This window comes from Lepidochelys kempii, chromosome 2 (genome assembly GCF_965140265.1).
Source record: "Lepidochelys kempii isolate rLepKem1 chromosome 2, rLepKem1.hap2, whole genome shotgun sequence".
NCBI lineage: Eukaryota > Metazoa > Chordata > Testudines > Cheloniidae > Lepidochelys > Lepidochelys kempii.
In genome coordinates this window covers 74901908-74923524 of record NC_133257.1, presented here as the reverse complement: position 1 = coordinate 74923524, position 21617 = coordinate 74901908, and the positions used below count along the sequence as shown (strand labels likewise).

The window sequence follows — 21617 nt, the reverse complement described above, 5'->3', positions numbered from 1 at the left end:
GTAGTTTTTGCTATAGTCGTGACTTAAAGAAGTGTCTGTAGAATTTCTTAAATGGGAAAAACTGAGTATTTTTTTTACCTTGCCAAACTAAAACCTACAGAATTTTGCCTAAACTGTCTTTATAAAAAAAAAAAAAAAGCTACTTATGGCAGAGAGAGAGCTTGAGAAGTTTCAGCAGCAAAATTGTGCTGTAAAGCGGAGTATGTGCAAAGGGGCGTATAATGGAAATGGTATCCTTAGATATAGCAGTTACTGCCAGCCATCCTCTAATAAAAGAAGTGCAGGTTATTTCCTAGTTATTGATGTGCCTCATGCCATTTACCCCACCTTGTCAGTAATCTTCAAGTCCTGTCCTGTGCAATGGTCATGGTTACTTTTCCAAATTGTAACCCCTCTAACAGTTTAATAGGAAATGATTAAGTCTAGTCACTTTTGGTTTTGAGTTTACAATATAGCTTCAGTTCAGCCTCAAAGTAGTAGCTCAGTGCACTCCTCAGTGGAAAATGTGGGTTCGGATCCCACGCTTCTTGCCTCGTTGTTCCATGCATGGAACACCAGCATGGTGCGATGACATGAGCTTGGGTTCTGAAGTAATATGTAAAGTTGGTGAGCAGCACTAATGCATGACCCAGAAATCTGATCAACTTCATTCATACTCATATTACTACACCTAACTCTAAAAACAGACAGCCGACTGGTAAAAACAGATCAAAACATGCAGGAGCACCAGACTAGCCAACTATTACAGACAGATGCTTAACATACTCCTTCAGTGATTGCACACAAGATGTAGAAGCCAGCAGATATCAGACACATTGAAAATGCAAGTAGGAAAGACTTTAATCAGTGTGACAGGAGCAACTGAAATGCAGACATTTTCTACTTCTCTCTACCAAACAAAAAGAGAGGAGAGACTTGTTCTCATGATCAAAAAGTAGCATTGCCTACTAAAGTGGCAAAGGGAAGAAACCGCTGGAAGAAATAACAGTTCCACAAAGTGTGGTAGCCTGTGCTATCAAATTATATATGAACAATAATGCAAAATGGACACACTTTGTAAATCTCATCTACTCAATTACTACTGTTAGACCTACTATTTACATAGATACTTAGTGTACTGACTGGCAGTACTTGTCATACTAATAGTAACAGAAATTATATTAACTGACTCTGAAGCCAGATCTATGGCACCCTCCCAGCTGGAAGATAGTTATGGTGTCATAAAGCCTTTACAGAAAGAGGTAGGAAGCTTATAAAGCATTGGAAGGGAATTAGGCCTTCATGAGAGCGCAGAAGTGATCTTCATTCATAGTTCCCAAGGTCTTGGATCCATGTATTATCTCTATATGCATCTCCATCTTGGAGGAGCTCAGCAAAAGGGAATTATATTCCAAGGGGTAGAGCTGGCTGGCTGCTCTGTGGGGATGAAATCTGATGCCTCTTAGAGGTAAGGGCTGTGAGCATATCCTAGCCACTTGTGAGGAACAGTGCATGTTTGTCCTCCTTCTGTGCCTGTTAAGTCATTCAGCAGGACAAGACTGTATTTAATAGTGTAACACTTTTCTTTTTGATCACTCAGAAGATTTATTGGTGGCTTTGTGAACAAGGGGAGGAAAACTTTTAGCAGCCTGTAGCCTTTATTCATGTCAATGTGCAACGTGAAATTAAGGCACGGGAAGAGAATCAAAAGATTCGGATCAAAAATGTGTTTTAAATTACTAAGGCATAAAGAGGCATGAAAAATCTGCCACATGCTTGTTGGAATTTTCAGATGTGTACTCTGTCAGTGTCTCTCCTGTGAATTGATCTGAATCAACAAGGATACCTTTGGGTTTTTTGGAATTGAAGGGAACACTGAATTCGGCTCCATCCTACAATTGCTGGTGCTATTCTACCTGAGCAGAACTCTGCTCCCATTATATCTGTACTTTTGAGATAGTCCAATGACTCTTCACCAGTTTATCTTGTAGCCAGCAGAATGATCCCATACAGCAGTATGTTTGTTTGCTAGTTCACACTTTATGGCTATGGCTGAGGGTATGTCCACACTGCTGTCAAAAGTATGATTGCAGCGCATATAGATATACTCAGGCTAGCTTTCATCAAAGCCACCTTCAGTAACAATAGCAGCGAAAGCACGTCAGGACACGTGATGGCTGCTCAAGGATGTAACCAGGGTACCTTGGCAAGCCGGTGTAGCCAATGCAGCTGCACGTACTGCTGCAGCTTCACTGCTAGTGTTACTTGAGCTAGCTAATTACAGTAGAACCTCAGAGTTGCGATCACCTCGGGAATGGAGGTTATTCAGAACTCTGAAATGCTTGTAACTCTGAACAAAACGCTATGGCTGTTCTTTCAAAAGTTTACAGTTGAACAGTAACTTAATACAGCTTTGAAACTTTACGATGCAGAACAAAAATGCTGCTTTTAACCATCTTAATTTAAATGAAACAAGCACAGAAACAGTTTCCTGGCCTTGTCAAATCTTTTTTTTTTTAATTTCCCTTTATATTTTTAGTAGTTTCCATTTAACACAGTACTGTATTTGTATTTTTGATTCTACTGTTGCTGATTGTATACTTCTGGTTCCAAATGACGTGCGTAGCTGACTGGTCAGTTCGTAACTCTGGTGTTTGTAACTCTGAGGTTCTACTGTAGATCACAACTAGTTTAGGTATTTCTACACATGCCACAATCACATCTTTTTGTTGCAGTGAGACATACCCTGAATTTATCCATTTATGCAACCTGTTGTGGCTGGGGTAGTCATTCATTCATTGTGCAAACAGTGACTGTCAGACACTTTTGGCCCCTTTAAAATTCCCTTCCAATTGCTAAAAATTGTTTTTATATCCTGTTTTCTTTTTGCAAAAAGTGGTGAAGACATTCAAAGCCAGGAGAGGAAACTTTCTAGCATGCATAGGTCCTGTCTTTCACGTTATAATTTGTTGTAAGGATTGCATCATGTGGAATTAAATTCCCAGTGCTTGAAGAAAAAAAAATCTGCTTAATAGGATGGGAAGCGTCCAGTCCACTGAGGCACAGAAGCAGAACACAGGGATTGAAACTCAAAAGAAAATACCTATCCCTGAGTCATTAAATTCTTAAATACATGCCCAAGTGTAAAAGATGCCACCTGATTCAGATTGCATCAACAGTAGAGCTAGGGGATATTTTTTATTTTTATTTTTTTTGAAAAATAGCTTATTTTCTGAAAAATGCAGTTTTGGTTGACTTGAAATTATTCAGGAATTCTTTGCCATTCGTAGTCATTCATGATGACAACGAATAGTCATTGGGCCAGGAAAGAGTGAGAAGTGACTCTGTAGCCTAGTGGTAGGGCACTCCTCTGGGAGACCCAAGTTTAAGTCCCTGCTCCAGTGACTAACTATTGATGCAACATGGAATTGCTTCAACAGAAGAGAGAGGCACCTTCCCTTCCCTGTCCCTTCTGTTTTATGAACACAGGTCTTGTCTATATGAATGGTTAGTGCATGGCAAGCAGGGGTGTAAGTTTACCTCACATTAGCCTGATGCATACAAACAGTCCACACTAAAAGTTCCCTAGTGCATTTTGATCTACCCTGCTTTGAAATGGGAATAGATCAAAGCACACTAGTGATCTTATAGTGCATGGCCATATGGACAGTTAGTGCGCAGCAGGTTAGTGTGAGGTAAACTTACACCCCAGCTTCCATGCACTAACTGGTCATATAGACAAGCCCTTGTGGTCCTTTACTTTTGTTAAAATGCCCAAAATTGAAACACAATTTTGACTTTGGTCGAACAAAGTATTCTGTTTGGCCCCTCTGTGTTTTCTGAGTCTTCAATTGGCTGAAAAAAATTGGAAAACGTTGGTTTTGGTTCAACACAAAGTTAAACATTTTTTTTTCATTTTTGTTTTTTTGGAATGCTACTGAACCAAAAAGTCCATTATTCACCCAGCTTTAGTTAACAGCATTCTGCATAACCTCTCCTCTCAGCCCCCTAATGGACAGCTGTGGAACACAGCAATGTAGTGAAATGTAGGGAATATAGACCCACGAGGTACTGTATATAGTTTTTTGTTTTTTTTCAAGTGGGTCATAGCCAGGAAGATCAGTTTGGTGGAATGCTCATAAATTTGCTGTGATTATGTTCTTGCTCAGAAAAGACTGGCAAAATTAAGGGGCAGAAATATGACCTGTGATTATGAATAAACTCTGAATGTGGTGGTGCAAGAGACCTAACAGATTTCCTACCATCTAGGAGGCACATGTGACTGTTGTGCAGTTATATCAGACACTGTGCTATTGTGTGAACTCAGCTGAATTAGGGTATTGTGAGGAAGGGTTTCTCCTCTTGTTTCGTTTTTAGAACAGACATGGTGGTTGCATCGCTGCATATCCCATATAGACAAAGACCATTCATTATTTTTTCCTATTTCCTTGCTGAGCTAATTGTTGTCATGTTTTCCTTCTAGTACCAAATTTCTGTAAGGAATACTTCATTCCGGCAACCAGGGAAAGTGCTTGGATGCTCAAAGTAAGTGTTTTATTTCTCTCTGTAGCGTGATAAAATGTACAGTATGTTCTGACTGACATTAAAAGTAATGAGGTATTGCTTTGATTTTGTTTATATTTTTAAAGAGCAAGTCAACAGTTGGGTGACATTCAGTGTACAGTAGATACTGAGTTTCCTTTGCAGCAAGACCTAGCATACAAAAATAAATAGGTACAAGTCAGAATAAGTTGCCTTTGTAAATGGTAGTATCCATGCAATACAAATTAACTGTAATAAATTCACAGCTAGCAGCACCAATGACAACTGCTTCCAGAAAAAATATTGCAAATGTGAATAAAGGGCGGGGGGGGAGGGGGCAATCAATAAAGAGGGAAGCCAAAGGTGGGAGAGGAATCTCTTTCTCTCCCTATCTTTCCGTCTCTCTCTCTTGTCTCTTGTCCTTCTCTCCTGCTTCAGGAACTCTGGTGGAAAACTTTCTTATGCTCTCTCTTCAATGCTCATTTTACTTCATTGAGTTAGCAGCTCTACCAGTGAAATAATACAGCTTTTCCAATTTTAACTGGGGGGAAAAAGAGCTAGACCAAATGTTACTGTACATGGTTAATAATACATATCTGATAAGGAACATCTCTTTGTAAATTTTCAGTTAGTTGTGTATTGGACACTAGGTTAATCTATCCAGCCTGCAATTTGTCATGTTGCAATTTGCACAGTCATAATTTGGCTCACCTGTAGGAACAGCAGAGAACAATGATACAATTAGAGGTAGGTCCACAAGATGGCAATGTTTTGAAAGTCTTTAAAATGATCACTTGAACTGTGGTTGATAAAAGAAACATTGTCACATATTAACTGTCTTTTTGTATCATGGTTGCCAAGTGTCTGTCTTGTTACACAGCCTGAATTCTAAACTTTCTCCAAAAGGAAGACTAGAATACAATATTATAGTCTTTTTTTTTTTTAAATAAAAACACCTTCTAGCATGCGGTGTGCTGCTGTCAAAAGTATATGCAACCATGCAGTCTCTCTTGGTAAGGTACAGAGTACAGTTCACTGTATGGCATATCTTATAACACATTATATTTTATGTAGTTGTGCACTTAACATAAAAATAAAATGACATATCCCTGCTCAGAAACTTTTAGTTTAGAACCCACCTGCCAATGCTTGAAAGTCTGTCAATGTTACCATTTATAAAGTCTGACTTTGATGGGGGCATAAGGCATGTCTCATTTGCTAGAATATTTTATTTATGTTGTATATTTTAGCAAAGATGAGCCATATTTTTTCTGTACTCTCTAATCAATGTTAAGGCTTTTTTCACAAGGGAACTAGGGAGATGGTTCAACTGTTGATTAAGGGTTTTGAATATCTTGAAACTGCTCAGACATATTTGTAAAAAGGTGCTACAAATGCACAGTTGGTGGGTTTTTAGCTCAAATCAACAGGAGGGGAGACCTGAATGTTTGCAGAGAATTGGGATCTGTTGAGAGGTTTAGGTTAGAACAGTTCCTAGGAGATGAAGAATTGGAGCTGAACCTTGCTTAATGGGGGTCTGGGGAGAGGGAGCAGTTAAAAGAGAAGACTGAAACCGTGATGGGGAGAGCTATAAGGGGATAACTGCAGACTTTAGAAGCTTTGAGAATGAAGTGATGAGAGCTGAAAGAATTTGAGGAACCAGAAGATATATGCAGTATATTTAAGCTGGGAGTTTTCATATTAAGAACAGTGGATAATTGCTATAGCACAAGAGAAGCTGAAAGAGGCCTGGAATGAGTCAAAGATGAAACAAAGGATCTGGGTCCCATGAAGAAGCTGAGAAACTCAAAGCTGTAGGAATTCTAATGGATTTCCTCCACTTGCACCTTGTTTTTAACAGTGGTAGGATTGCACCAGTGGAAGTGCCTAACGTAGAGTGGCCATGTCCTTTTAATCATGTATTTTCTAACCCTGCTCAAAACATGTCTGGATGATACTGTTAAAACACTCTCAGCTGCAATCAATCCGATTATACTAGCATTCCCATAGGTGGCTGTGAAACAGTAGGCAATCTGAAGAAAACTACTAGTGTAGAGGCAACAGAGATATATAGTCTACTTTACAAAAGTCTGCTTGTGACTACACATTGCCTAATAAAACTTATCTTGGACATACAGATTTCCTGGAGTGAATAGTCCCACCCTCAGACCAACAGGCAGCTTTCCAGAGTATTCCCTCTGGTCTGCTGCCTACTCTGTAGTCTTTCCTCCCAAAATCCGTGGAACTTTGTAGAACACTGAATATCAAAATAAAGTCCCAGCTGCCAGCTTTTTAATACCAGAGGTTTATCATACTGCTATAAAGATAGCTGCACTATAGCCGAACATTGACCAAATCCAGGTTTCACATATCAATATGCAATGGAATTTTGATGCACTTTCATGCTTTCTTTGACAACTCAGTGGTGGTTTGTGGGTTTTTGTTTAATTGTTAAAGTTGTAGGGATAGCCATATAGGGAAGGAAGTTCAACTATCCAGGCAGTTTTACAACTTTCATTTAGAATACTCCCCCAGGATATGTAGAAAGTTTTCATTGGCAGTTAAAAATACAATGCATTAAGCAAGGAATTTTAAAAGAACAGATTTAGAATGCATCCTAACAACAAAAAACATTGCTGTTTCTATGGTGCTTTAGAGTCCATGTTTACTTGCAGTTATTCAGTATTTTCTGGCTAGCAGTACAAGCAGCCAAAAGCATCTAATCCAGTGTGGATTAGAAAACAGAATTTGTTCAGGAAAGGAACACAATAAAACAACTTCAATATCCTGGCAGGTTTTCTTTGCTTCACTAAAGCTAAAACTTTCTAAATCTACTTGATAAGAGGCTTTCATTATTTGCTCTGCTTCTTGCATGTAGAAAAGATATGCTTAGTGACTTGAAAGCAGGAAGAGTAAAGGAACACTGTCTTTCCTTCCAGGCGGGGGAAAAAGTTCCTCTACTTCTTTTGCATCTTCATTATTAGCCAGAGGGGGTCACTAAAACAAGTCACTTTAATCCTTTGGCTGAATGCATTGCTTTCACAGCATTTCCATCCTGTGGAAAGTGACTGGGTCTTCCAAAAGTCAGTGTAGGGTAACATCCTATGACAGTCACAACTGCATGAAGACACAATTGTTTTATGGTCAATTTTGATTTAACATGAGAAGAGAGCTGTAGTTTGGATCTAAATTTTGAACCTGAAGGTCAAAGTTAACTTGAATGGAATGTTTGTTTATGGCTTCATGCTAACCAGTATCCTTTCCTTGCCTTACTTAGTAATTGAACAAACTAAATATCCTTTTATGGTTTTGTCTGAAAATGTTCTGAACCATAGGGTGACTTTTTTTCCCCCCACTGTCCTACTACCAGGAATTATCCCACAGGAGTTCATCAATGCAACTGACTCATTTAAAAAAAACACCACAGTATTTTTTAAAAAAAATGCAACATATGTAAGGTTTTGTTCAAAGTTAATGACAGTCCATTCCAATGGCCAAGCTATCAATGTTAACTATAACTCATAACTATTAAATATATGGGTTTTTGTTACTTTGCATTAAATAAAATCAGCACATAATTTTCTAACAACATGAGCAAAATATATTATTGTAATATCATTGCTATATTTTTGTTTACAATACTTAAAAGGCAGGCTTTTTACAATAGAGCAACTTAACCTCATAGTAATAAGACCCATTTCAGCTTACTGAATTTTGTTACTTAGTTGCTATTCAAAAATATGCATAAAATAAATGGAAAATAAAGTTAGGATTATATCATTTTATGGGCTTTTGGTAAATGGATGCCAGATTCTAGTTTATGTATAGTGTATTGCATTTTGTCCATTTCAACAATTTATTAGTGTATTAAAGATAATTCAAGCAATGACTAAGCACTCTTGCAGTCTGAGTAGAGAAATCCTAGATTGCTCTGCTTCTGTGATTCAGCAGTTTAAGAAACCCAACCTGCTTGCCAGAGCTGGCTCACTGGAAATATTTGACTCAATATGACACACTCAGATTTTGCAGAAACAAATTTTCATTTTAGAAAAAGTTTCTACCTCTTAGGGCTGTAAAGAGAACCTTCCAAATGTGAGCAGAGTATAATCCAATGCAATGTTGTCTTCCTCAGTCTGCAGGCAGCCTGAAACAAGACAGGGGTATTATTTTCCCCAAACTAACCCCATTAATCTTACTAGAGCAGTGGTGGGCAACCTGCGGCCCACGAGCCTCCACACATGGCCTGCCAGGGTAATCTACTGGCGGGCCTGCAAGACAGTTTTACACTGACTGTCTGCAAGCACGGCTGCCTGCAGCTCCCAGTGGCTGCAGTTCACCATTCCCAGCCTATGAGAGCCGGGGGAAGCGGCAGCCAGCACGTCCCTGTGGCCCGCGCTGCTTCCATTGGCCAGGAATGGCGAATCATGGCCACCGGGAGCTGCAGGCAGCCATGCCTGTTGATGGTCAATGTAATCAAACTGTCTCATGACCTGCCAGCGGATTACCCTGATGGGCTGCAGGTTGCCCAATACTGTACTAAAGTGTAAAAAGCATACTGGTGATACTTAAATATCATCAACTATTTAATTGTTGATCATGTTAGCAGATGGAAAGGGGTGGGAGTAAAGTGGTGGGTAATTACTGGGAGCTGCTGCAGGGAAGGATATGCAGAGGGAAGAAAGAAAGGACACAGGGAATAGGAAGAGAAATGAAAGAAACATGGGGAAGGAAGAGAAACAAAGGGCTGAAATAGCAGTGGTTCTAAACGTCAGCATATTTTCCCCCTAAGTGATGTTGATGAGCGTGACAAAGACCTGGACATGTAACTAAGAATTTAGCTGCTGTATAAGGGTTATCTTCTGTTCCTCCCTTTGTGCAAATTTCTCATTGACATCTGTGGGAGATCAGGTGTGGAATGAAGGAAGCACATAGTCCTATATGTGTGTTCCTGCCACAGGGCCATAATTAGAAATGGAGTTCAATCCTCTCCACAGAATGTTTGACAGTCTGCTTTAGTCATAATCTTTCTTACATGAATTCTTTAAGAAATGTAGTGGGAGCATCAGATGGAGGGTCTTCTAAAGTACAGTAAAAAGAACGAGGAGTACTTGTGGCACCTTAGACTAACAAATTTATTTGAGCATAAGCTTTCGTGGGCTAAAACCCACTTCATCAGATGCATGCAGTGGAAAATACAGTAGGAAGATAGATTATCTATCTATACACACAGACAACATGCCCCTCACATTTCCAGTTTTGCCTTGCAAGTAGATAACATTACCGCACTGTAACTGAAGCCTATACTAAGAATGGAGAATGCCTAGGGAATAGCATGAATGCTGAGGGAACAGTATTTAATTGCATCAGGCAACTGAATATTAAGCACATCCGTGTTGCCAGTCCCACACATTCAGAAATTGTGATTCAGGCCCCCCACACCATGAGAGTGACTGACTTAAAAATTGAAATAATATAAGGACTCGATGATCTCCTGAGGTCCCTTCCAACCCTGATATTCTGTGAAATGTATTTTGGGATCTTTTTATTTGACTTTCGGAATCGCTTGTGTCCACACTGTTCTCTGCAAGCAGGAGGGCTAGCAGCTTGTTTTTATTAAATGAAAGGTTAGATTCTCATGTAATTACATCATTCCAGGAGCTGGGGGCTTGAGGAAAATCACCAATGTTATGAGACTCACAATAAAATCTCAAGTGTTGGGATCACAGGGGTCAGGTGGATGTGAAAAATTTCTCACCTAATGTTTACTCTAAATGTTGTTGTCTTGTATAAAAGGTTAGATGCTGTGTATAATAATGACCTGCTCAGCCTACATAGAGTTGTTCTGTCATAACTAATAGTGTGACTAAGCCACTATCATGTGGGCTACAATTTTTATTACAATAGAAGATGGTATAAAGCAAAGATAAAGGAGTAGATATTCAAAGTGCCTTTTGTGTTTCAATAGTAACAGTGTACCTAAGTACTCCTTGACTTTGAAAATCTCCCTCCAAAAGATTATATAAGCTTAAGTGGCATGGCTATAATTTGATTTCTAAACCACCCAGAAAACATAATTTTGCCCCCTATAAACTTATTACAGCAGGACCCTGATAGTGCCTACTAGTTAAGATCGCAAATTGGCTTCCATTGGAGTCCCACCCATTTATATAAGGCTCAGATTTGGCTCATTCTCTTTAATTGTCTAATCAGACACTGTGGGGATACACATGTGCAAGGCTCTAGACAACATCACTGCATTATATTGTATGTAAAATAAGATTATCACTTAATTGATGGCTATCATTATGCATACGTACAAAGGATAGAGTTGCCAACTTTCTAATTGCACAAAACGGAACACCGCTACCCCACCCCCCGCTCACTCCATCCCCGCTCCCTCCATCACTCACTCTCCCCCACCCTCACTCACTTTCACCAGACTGGGGCAGGGAGTGTGGGATGTGGGAGGGAATGCGGGGTGCAGGAGAGGGTTCTGACCTGGGGCAGGGAATTGGGGTGTGGGAGGGAGTTTGGGGTGCGGGCTCTGGCTGGGCAGCGCTTACCTCAGGCGACTCCCGGAAGCGGCTGGCATGTCCGGCTCCTAGGTGGAGGGGCCAAAGGGCTCTGCGTGCTGCCTGTGCTCACAGATGCTGCCTCCGCAGCTCCCATGGGCCATGGCTCCCAGCCAATGGGAGCTGCGGAGCTGGTGCTCAGGGTGGGGGCAGCACACGGAGCCCCCATGGCGACCCCTGCAACCAGGAGCTGGACATGTCAGCTGCTTCCAGGAGCTGTGCGGAGACATGGCAGGCAGGGAGCTTGTCTTAGCCCCGCTATGCCACCGACCGGACTTTTAGCAGCCTGGTCAGCACTGCTGACCACAGCCACCAGGGTCCCTTTTGGACTGGGCGTTCCAGTCGAAAACCAGACACCTGGCAACCCTAACAAAGGAGCAGAGTTAAGATTGTGCATTCAACCTTTACTTTCACATTTCCTGACTTGATTTCTTAACTAAGACCTTAGAGTGTGTGTGTGCATGTGTGTGTGTATTTTGTATTTAACGTAAGAACAAATTACATGTAATCCTTCTTTCTTAAGTCTAAACCATGTATTTGACAGGTGGGTCATTGGTTAATGAAAGGAAGTAAATCCAGCTCTCCATCTTCCCAATAAGATGTATGTATTTTCGGTATGCTCCTGTCTACTCAAAATGGAGGCACTTAAATTTTTAATGGAGCTCTATCTTTACGAGGAGAGAGATGAGCTTTATATTGGATTTCTTCTGCTCTATATAAATTTGTTTTTAACTATAGTTCTTCAGCAGACATCACACTTGACCTATATATGCTTGTTCCTGGATGTGTGGCAGTGTTAATTGCATCCTGCTGTAGCCTTTTGCAATTTTTAATTTAGTCAAATTTTAATTACATTTAATTCTATGTTCATTTATATTTATTTGTGTATTGCTAAAAAAATCCTTCTTTCTTCTTTATGCATACTCCCCTCAATTCTTGAGCATGACTTTTTTTTCTTTTCTACTGGCTTCTGAGAGTCACTTATCCCTTTCAGGACATCAGCCTCCACCCTGACCCATTTTTTCCTCTAGATGCCCTCTTAAGGGCACCTTCTGCTAAATCTGAATCTCAGGGCTGCAGAAAACTATACAGCAGCAGCTCTGCTAAGTATAGTTACCTGTAGCAGGTTAGTGTACAAATACACATAAGCAAGAACACAGAGCAGAATGTACAGTTTTAGTAAATAGACTACTTACTTCCAATAAGCTGTATTAAGGTATTCATGAAATCATGTGTGCTTAATATGACTCATAACCCTCAAATGTCTTTAAGGAAATATCCTTCAGTTTGGATGCAAATTTCTTGACATCCTCTGAAAACTTTTCATTGTCTTAGCACACTGTGGTAACAAAACCAACATGTCTCCCTACAGTGCTGAATTTCTTCATGCATAATGCTGTTTTCTGCTCATTTGAAACTTTCTCATTAATAACACTTAGCATTTATTCAGCATCTTAGTGTTGTTCAAACATTAATCCTCACCAATCATGTGAAAAAGGAAAGTACTACTTTCATCTTATATAGATGTTCGGAAAACTAAGACACGGGTTGCATGACTTAACTGGTCAGTGGTAGAACTGTGGGTAGAACTCTAATTCCTGGCTCTCCGACCATTCTTTAGTGTGCTAAGCTATGTAGTCTTCTTTCTGTGCTGTTTTTGCAGCCTTCTCTAACCTTTCAAAGGGCGAACCCTGTAGATCTTTTTAGAAACCAAAGGGTATTTTTGAGGCTTAATTCACTAGCTTTGAGGTTCTCTGGTGGAAGGCTTTGTATAATGGAAGTGCTTGTGTACTCTAGGATGTGAAAATATTAATCAGCTAGCACTAGGAGCCATAACAGATTGGTAAACACTATAAGCAGCAAGGTAGGAAATAAGACTTTAAAATTAACTGATATCAAAGAACTAGACATGCAGTTCAGATTAGATGTAAGCAATAAGTAGCCTGAAATGCATTTTTAAAAAGTACCCAACAGTAAAAGAATCCATGATAAAATCTGCCCTCTAGATACAGCATGGTGAAGTAATTCAACCAAGTAGATTAACAGTGTTTCATGGTTCCCAATAGTCTAGTACTGTATTCTTCTTAAGTGCTTGCATATGATCATTCTAATGTACGTGTGTGCACGGCGCACGCACAGTTGCTGAAATTCTTTCCCTTAGTGCAGTGGTTCCCAAACTGGGGTTTGTGAACCCCTGGGCGTCCACGAAATGTTGCAGGGGTTCTCAGGGAAAAATTCCCTAATGGTGGACAGAGCTATCCCTAGGGATCCCAGGCAGCACGGGGCCAGCAGCCTGGAGCTCCTGGGCTTCCAAGAGCTAAGCAAATTAAAACAAGCATATCTATCACACTGAGGAGATTTAAACTTCAAGACTCCTTGTAATAAATTGAAAGGGAGGTGGATATTTTTTGCTGTTTTTAAAAGTTAATAGGCAGCTAGTATTGTTTTTAAAATTATTATGAAGAACAAGTTTAAGTTTTGTTGTAACATGCATTGTTTGCCCAAGCTGCTCAAGACCTGAATGCTTGTGTAGGAAGATCTTTTTGAATTGGCTTCTTAAATACCTTCATGCTGTTTCACATCTGATACTCCTTGATGAAACATAGGAGCCTGGGCTTATAACAGGCTTATTCAAAGTGATACAAGCTACGAAAGTGAGATCTTGGAAGAATGTTGCTGTTTTCATAATGTAATAAAAATACTGTAATGATAAATAATAATAAATAATAGTGTGTAATGAGCATGCCATAAAAACAAATTTTATATTTCCAAGATCACTGCTTTTATAATTTATACTCAGGTAAAGGAGAAAATGCCTGGAAATATTCATTTTTAGGAGGGGGTTTGTGAGACTTGATATTTTAATGAAAGGGGTTCACAGGTTGTTAAAGTTTGGGAACCACTGCCTTAGTGGTATCCATCGGGTGAGCTCCAGCGCCCTCTGGTGCCATGCCCTTATAGCACTGGTATAAAGGGCCCTGCCAACCCTGCATCCCCTGTTCCTTCTTACCACCTGTGGCAGTTGCTGGAACTACTCTTTGCTTCAGGAAAACTTCCCAGTAGAAGTTTTGTCATCTTTTCCAGTGTATATACACTGTTATAGTTGTGGTTTCAGAGTAGCAGCCGTGTTAGTCTGTATTCGCAAAAAGAAAAGGAGTACTTCTGGCACCTTAGAGACTAACCAATTTATTTGAGCATAAGCTTTCGTGAGCTACAGCTCACTTCATCGGATGCATTCAGTGGAAAATACAGTGGGGAGATTTATATACATAGAGAACATGAAACAATGGGTGTTATCATACACACTGTAAGGAGAGTGATCACTTAAGGTGAGCTATTACCAGCAGGAGAGCGGAGGGATGGGGGAACCTTTTGTAGTGATAATCAAGGTGGGCCATTTCCAGCAGTTGACAAGAACGTCTGAGGAACAGTGGGGGGGGGGAATAAACATGGGGAAATCGTTTTATTTTGTGTAATGACCCATCCACTCCCAGTCTCTATTCAAGCTTAAGTTAATTGTATCCAGGTTGCAAATTAAGTCCAATTCAGCAGTCTCTCCTTGGAGTCTGTTTCTGAAGTTTTTTTGTTGAAAAATTGCAACTTTTAGGTCTGTAATCGAGTGACCAAAGAGATTGACATGTTCTGCAACTGGTTTTTGAATGTTATAATTCTTGATGTCTGATTTGTGTCCATTTGTTCTTTTACGTAGAGACTGTCCAGTTTGGCCAATGTACATGGCAGAGGGGCATTGCTGGCACATGATGGCATATATCACATTGGTAGATGTGCAGGTGAACAAGCCTCTGATAGTGTGGCTGATGTGGTTAGGTCCTATGATGGTGTCCCCAGAATAGATATGTGGACACAGTTGGCAACGGGCTTTGTTGCAAGGAGTGTTTCCCACACTGGTCATAAGTCTTGGCACTGGTCCCCATCCCTGGTGCCCAAGAAGCATAAGAAACAGTTGGGAGAAGAGTTGATCCAATGCACAAGTCAAACAGGCCTGGGGACCAGGATAAAGTGATGTCCGCATGGGGCCGCACTTTCACCCTGGCACTGCAACAGCTGGTACTGATGGCTCCAGTATCTATGCAGGACCCACTGACTCTGGCGTCCGAGACACTGTCCTCAGGTAGACAGTGTGCCAGTCAGTTCATGGTGCCATCTACTCTGGAGGTGTTTGCAGCAGCCAAGGACCTACTTTCATTTAGGGTGACCAGATCGCAAGAGTGAAATATCAGGACACTTTGGGCAAGTGGAAGGGAAGAGACAGACACGGGTGCACAGCCCTAACCGGAGCCAGAGGCATGCTGGTCCGCCTGGCCCTGTGCTACCAGCGTACCCCTTCCTGTTGGGGGTGGGCCCATGCTGTGCCGCACAGCTCCCCTGCCCAGCGCCCGCTGGATCCATTATGCCCAGAGCTCTCCTACAACCCTTCCACCACAAATGCACAGTGCTGTACAAACACACACCCTGCCCAGCGCCCCCACAGCCCCACCACAGCTGCCCGGCACCCCCATACAGAACACCCCCACTTGCTAGTTTCCCAATACACACAGATTTCCCCTCCCTTCTTTCTTCCTTCCCAGTGCCCTTCCCCACAACGCTCCCACCACAACTATACAATGCCCCATACAGACACCCAGTGCCCTGACACACACAGATCTCCCCCACTTCCCAGTACCCCTAACAGCACCCCAAAACACACAAACCTCCCCCACTGCCCAGCACCCTCCACACCCTCAAAGCCCAGCACCCCCCACACACCTCCCAGATACTCACCATCACATCCTGCCCCCTTCCCTGGCCGCACTCACCAGCCCTGCTGGAAGGTCTCTGGCTCCTAGGGTGAGAGCAGCGAGGAGAGTCTCCAGACTCTCCACGTGCTGCACCCGCCACAAGCACGAGCTCCGTGGCTCCCATTGGCTGGGAAAAGCGCCAATGGGAGCTGCCGGAGACGCAGAGCGGGGCTTGCAGGCACCGGCAGCGCACAGAGCCCTGCCACCCTAAGAGCCTGAGGGACCTGGCAGGGGATGAGGTGGGGTGTCCCAGTGGTGCTTACCTGGGGCAGCTCCCATCCCAGGAAACATCCGGCAGGCAGGTCCCTCTGGCTCCTAGGGTCGTGGGGTGGGGGGCAGAGGGCTCTCTGCCCACTCCTGACACCTGCAAGCCCCGCCCCTGCAGCACGCAGCGCTCCTGCCGGCGGGCGGGCACCGGGAGCTGCCCCAGGAAGCGGTGAGGAGCAGCACCGCGGCTGCGGTCCGGACTGTCCCGATATCGGGACAAAGGGCATCCTGACTGATATAAGTTCGGGACGTGGGATAAGTCCCCTAAAATCAGGAATGTCCCGATAAAATCGGGATGTCTGGTCACCCTACTTTTATTTTCGGTTCATGTGTCCCTGGCGGCACTCAGGACTCGGCACTACTGTACCGTTGAGTGGCAAAGAACACTCCCCCAGCCATCCTCTGGTACCACGACTGCCCTCTAGGGGAAAACCCCCTGTGGGAGCCTCATTGCAGGCGTCTCTGCAGCACGGATCACCGGCACCAAGGGGGTCTGCACAACCCTGGACACCATGCTGGGACTCTTCGTCTTCATCAGAGTCAGAAGTGGGATCTGACTCTTCCTGTCATCGCAGCTGCCTGTATTACTCCCTGGCCGCTCCTACTCCATCGTGCCCCCAAGCATAGGGGTACCACCGAGTGCTTGGCCGCTGGTTCCATGGCGGCCGGCACCTATGCAATGGCCTTTCTGGTTCCCCCAAGGTCAAGGCAGTCTCTTGAGGTGCTCCTACTTGGTGACCTCAGAGCAGAGCACCTCTGGTACCTCACTGTGTGACACCCCCTCCCCCCCCCGGATCCAGACTCTGGTACCAAGCGTGGCACTAGTCTCAAGAAGAGGCCCTGCAGATCCTGGTCAATATGGAGGGAGGAGTGGAGGCCCCTCAGCCAGTCCTAGACTCCTCTTCCTCTTACCCACTGCCACCACAGCCTCATCTGGGGATGTCCTCATCTGGGGATGACCACAAGGCTTACCAAGACTTATCAAAGCAGGTGGCCTCGAATCTAGGCATCCAGGCAGAGGTGGTCAATGAGGCGACTCACAATCTACTGGACATTCTGCTGGTGGCGGGCCTCTCAAGCGTGGCTCTACCACTCAATGAGGCTATCGTGGACCCAGTTAAGGGACTATGGCAGACCCCTGCTTCCCTCCCTCCCATGGCAAAGCATACAGAATGGAAGTGTTTCGTACCATCCAAAGGCTTCGAGTTTATATTCTTTCATCCTCCCCTGAGATCCCTGGTGATAGTGGCCACCAATTAGAGAGATCGCCAGGGACAATCGGGCATAACACCTAAGGCAAAGGAATCAAAAAAGTTAGACCTGTTTGGCCAGAAGGCCTATTTCCACAGGAGAACTACAGCTTCTCATACCAAACCAGCAGGCTCTCCTGGGCCGCTATGACTTTAATATGCAGGAGGCTATGCAAAAGTTGAAAGACTTGCTCCCTCAGGATGCCAGACAGGAGTTCTCCTTGCTGATTGAGGAGGGGAAAATGGTGGTGAAGGCCTCCTTACAGGCAGCTTTGGATGTAGCTGACTCTGGAGCCAGATCTATGGCCAGGGCAACGACCATGTGCAGAAGCTCATGGTTGCAGTTGTTGGGGTTTTCCCCAGGAAGTACCACAAAACCTCCAAGATCTTCCCTTTTGAAGGGTCCTCATGCTTTTCAGAGCAAACTGATGGTAGGCTCCATGGGCTTAAGGACTCTAAGGTGACCCTGAAATCCCTGGGGCTATATACTCCAGCGGCATCCAGGAAGCATTACAGACCCCAACAGATAGGCTGTTGTTTTGCCCAGCCAGCCAGGACCAGCAGAGGAGGAAGAGCAGTGGATTCAGGCTTAGACCTTCTCCACTGGCCGCCTCAGCAGGGCTGATACAGGCCGCCCCCAAACTCTCAGGGAGCTTGAAGCACTCATTTGGGTGAGTTTTAGAGTAGCAGCCGTGTTAGTCTGTATTCGCAAAAAGAAAAGGAGTACTTGTGGCACCTTAGAGACCAACAAATTTATTTGAGCTTTCGTGAGCTACAGCTCACTTCATCGGATGCATTCAGTGGAAAGACATTCAAGGTTGATGTTTCAATCCACACAATATCTGATACAATTGTCCCTCTGTTTTTGAACCCCCTGTCCCACACCAATGCCTGAACGCACATTAATTCAGACTGTTGGGTATTCAGCACAGTAGAGTGGGATACACTCTCCAGTTTGTGGTTACCTCGCCCCTATCCCTCTTCAGGGACCCTTCTCAGGAGCAACTGTTGGAACAAGAAGTCCCAATCCCTCCTTTGGGTGGGAGCCATAGGAGAGGTTCCATATCACCTAAGAGGAAAGGGGCTCTATTCATGTTATTTCCTAACCCCGAAAGCCTAGGGTGGTCTTAGACCTATCCTAGACCTGCGTTGTCTCAACCACTATCTGAAGAGCTTAAAGGTCTCCCTGGCTTCCATCATTTCCTCTCTGCATCTGGGGGATTGAAATGCCACCCTTGATTTAAAGGACACATACTTCCACATATCGTGTCCCCCCCACCCCCAAGGCCACAGAAGGTTCCTAAGATTCATTGTGAACCAAATACATTACCAGTTTGCAGTAATGTACATTTCCATTTGGCCTGTTAGTCTCTCCAGAGGTTTTCAGCAAATGTATGGCAGTGGTGGGGGCTTTTCTCAAGAAACAGTGCACATCTTCCCATCTCTCAGGGACTGGCTAGTCAGTGGCCAGTCCACAGCTGAAGTGGAATCCAACATCCATCTCATCCAATCAAACTTCCAGGCCCTAGGTCTACTGATAAACTCCCAGAAATCCACCCTTGTCCTGATGAAGAGGTTAGAGTACATCAGTGCAGTTCTTGACTTCATTCAGAAAGAGCCTTGCTTCCAGAAGACCGTTTTTGAGCAGTCACGGTCTTGATAAATCCCATCCAGTCATGACTGCTTGAAAATGTCTCCGTTTTCTGGACCACATGGCATCATGCACTTGCGTAGTATCACATGAAAAGCTGTGTCTCAGACCTCTCCAAACATGGCTGGCCATGGTGTATTCACGTTCATGGCATCATCTGGATTCAGTGCTCATTGTGCTCGCTCAAGTCCTCTATTTACTGACTTGGTGGGTGAACTACCAAGTGGTCTGTGTGGGAGTGCCCTTTTCACGGTCCAAACCATCAATGTCTCCAGTCTCTCACATCAGCACTGGGCTGGGGAGCCCACTTAGGGTCCCTCAAGACTATTGTCCCCAGAAGAACTCTCTCTTCATCTCCATGTCAGAGAGCTCAGGGTGGTCCGCCTTGCCTGTCAACTATTCCTGCCCCATATTACATCAAAGTCGTTTTGGTTCTCAGACAATGCAACTGCCATGTTCTAGATCAACAGGCAGGGAGGAGCTCACTCCTCCCATCCCCATGCCAGAAAGCAATCCAGCTGTGGGATTCTGCATAACCCATTCAATCCATCTCGTGGTGTTGGACCTCCTGGGAGCACAGAACCAGCTGGCGTATCACCTCAGCAGGTCTTACTCCTCTCACCATGAATGGTCCCTTTGGCCAGACATCTCAAGGGACATTTTCCAATGGTGGAGGACTCGACACACAAGGTTCTGATGAAGATCAAGTGGGACTGGGCACTAGTCATTCTCATAGCCCCAGAATGGCCCAGGCAGCATTGGTTCACCACCCTGTTAGACCTCTCAATGGAAACCCTGCTTCTGCTACACACAGACATGATCTCCCGAGACCAGGGTCAGCAGCTCCACCCAAATCTCAGGTCTCTTCATCTGATGGCCTGGAAGATCCATGGCTGAATCCTGAAGAGCAAGCTTGCTTGGAGCAAATCCGTAGAGTTCTGCTAGGTAGTAGAAAACCCTCTACCAGGACCACTTACCTTGCAAAATGGAAGTGAGTCTCCATCTGGTCCTCCCAACGCAGAGTTCCACCCATTCAATCCTCATTGCAACTCATATCGGAGTACCTTTTTGCATCAGAAACAACAGCGTTTGGCTATTTCTTCAGTCAAGCTCCACCTAGCAGCAATATCTGCCTTTCTTCCCCTGGATCAACAACTGGTCTCTTTTCCCCCGTTCAAGCCGCTGGCAACATGCTTGTTGGTGCACCTCTCCTGGAAAGTGGCCTTCTTAGTGGCCATCCCCTGAGTCAGAAGGGTTTTGGAGATCTGTGCCCTCATATCAGAGCCCCCATATATGATAGTCTTTAAAGATAAGTTTCAGAATAGCAGCCGTGTTAGTCTGTATCCGCAAAAAGAAAAGGAGTACTTGTGGCACCTTAGAGACTAACCAATTTATTTGAGCATAAGCTTTCATGAGCTACAGCTCACTGCATCTGATGAAGTGAGCTGTAGCTCACGAAAGCTCATGCTTAGATAAATTTGTTAGTCTCTAAGGTGCCACAAGTCCTCCTTCTCTTTTTTTTTTTTTTAAAGATAAGGTGCTGCATACATACCCGGCATTCCTCCTGAAAGTGGTTTCACAATTCCACTGCAGTCAAGCAATCTTTCTACCAGTTTTCTTCCTGAAGCCGCATGCAAACAGGGAGGAGCAATGTCTACGCTCCTTGGATGTTAGAATGCCAGAGCACATCCATTTACAAAGAACCAAGCCGTTTCGCTGATCAAGCCAGCTTTCCATAGCAATAGCCAACAGGATGAAAGGCCTTCCCACCTCCACCCTGAAGATCTCGTCCTGGATTACAATGTACACATTGCAAGATGGTCAGCATTCCGCCTCCAGCTAACCTGACCATTTATTCCACAAGATCGCAGGCAGCCTCCACTGCATTCCTAACACAAGTTCCTATTCAGGACATCTGCAGGGCAGCAACCTGGTCCTTTGGTGCACACGTTCTCAAAGCCCTATGCCATCACTCAGCAGACCAGAGACGATGCTGACTTTGGCCATGCAGTCAGCTCGTTCTTGAACTCCAAGCCCACCTCCTGTGCAGCTGCTTGAGTCACCTAAATTGGAATGGACATGTGCAAGCATTAACCTTTCTGTAACTGTTGTTTTTGAGATGTGTTGCACGTCAATTCCAAAACCCATGCTCCTTCCACTATTATCAGTCAGCTGGTAAGAAGAAACTGAGAGGGCACAGGGTTGGCAGGGCCCTTTATCTGGGTTCTATGAGTGTGCGGCACCAGAGGATGTTGGAGCTGACCCAAAGGATACCACTAAGGGAAAAACCTCCAGCAACTGTGCTCAGGGTGCACACACACCTACATTGGAATGGATATGTACAACGCCTCTGGAAGAGTTACAGAAAGGTTAGTAACCTTGAGGTTTTTTTATTATATTAGCAGATTGACAGGGGACCGTAACAGCCTCCCGCAGGACTCTGTTCTCTCGGAGAGACAGGGATTGCTGGTGCCGAAGGCCCAATCTGAGTCTTGGAGGCTATGGGTTTGGGCCTGTGGAACTGTGTGGGTCCTTGGGGCCCAGCACATTAAAGGAG

The 21617-nt window shown here is 43.9% G+C and overlaps 1 protein-coding gene across 1 annotated transcript in view; it reads left to right on the top strand.

Annotated features, from left to right (window-relative positions):
* MAPRE2 (microtubule associated protein RP/EB family member 2) overlaps positions 1-21617 on the top strand; it is a 170318-nt gene that overhangs the window by 39799 nt on the left and 108902 nt on the right. Inside the window, exon 2 of the mRNA XM_073331254.1 lies at positions 4463-4524. The gene's annotated coding sequence lies outside the window, so the exon portion shown is untranslated. The remainder of the gene's footprint in view (positions 1-4462; positions 4525-21617) is intronic.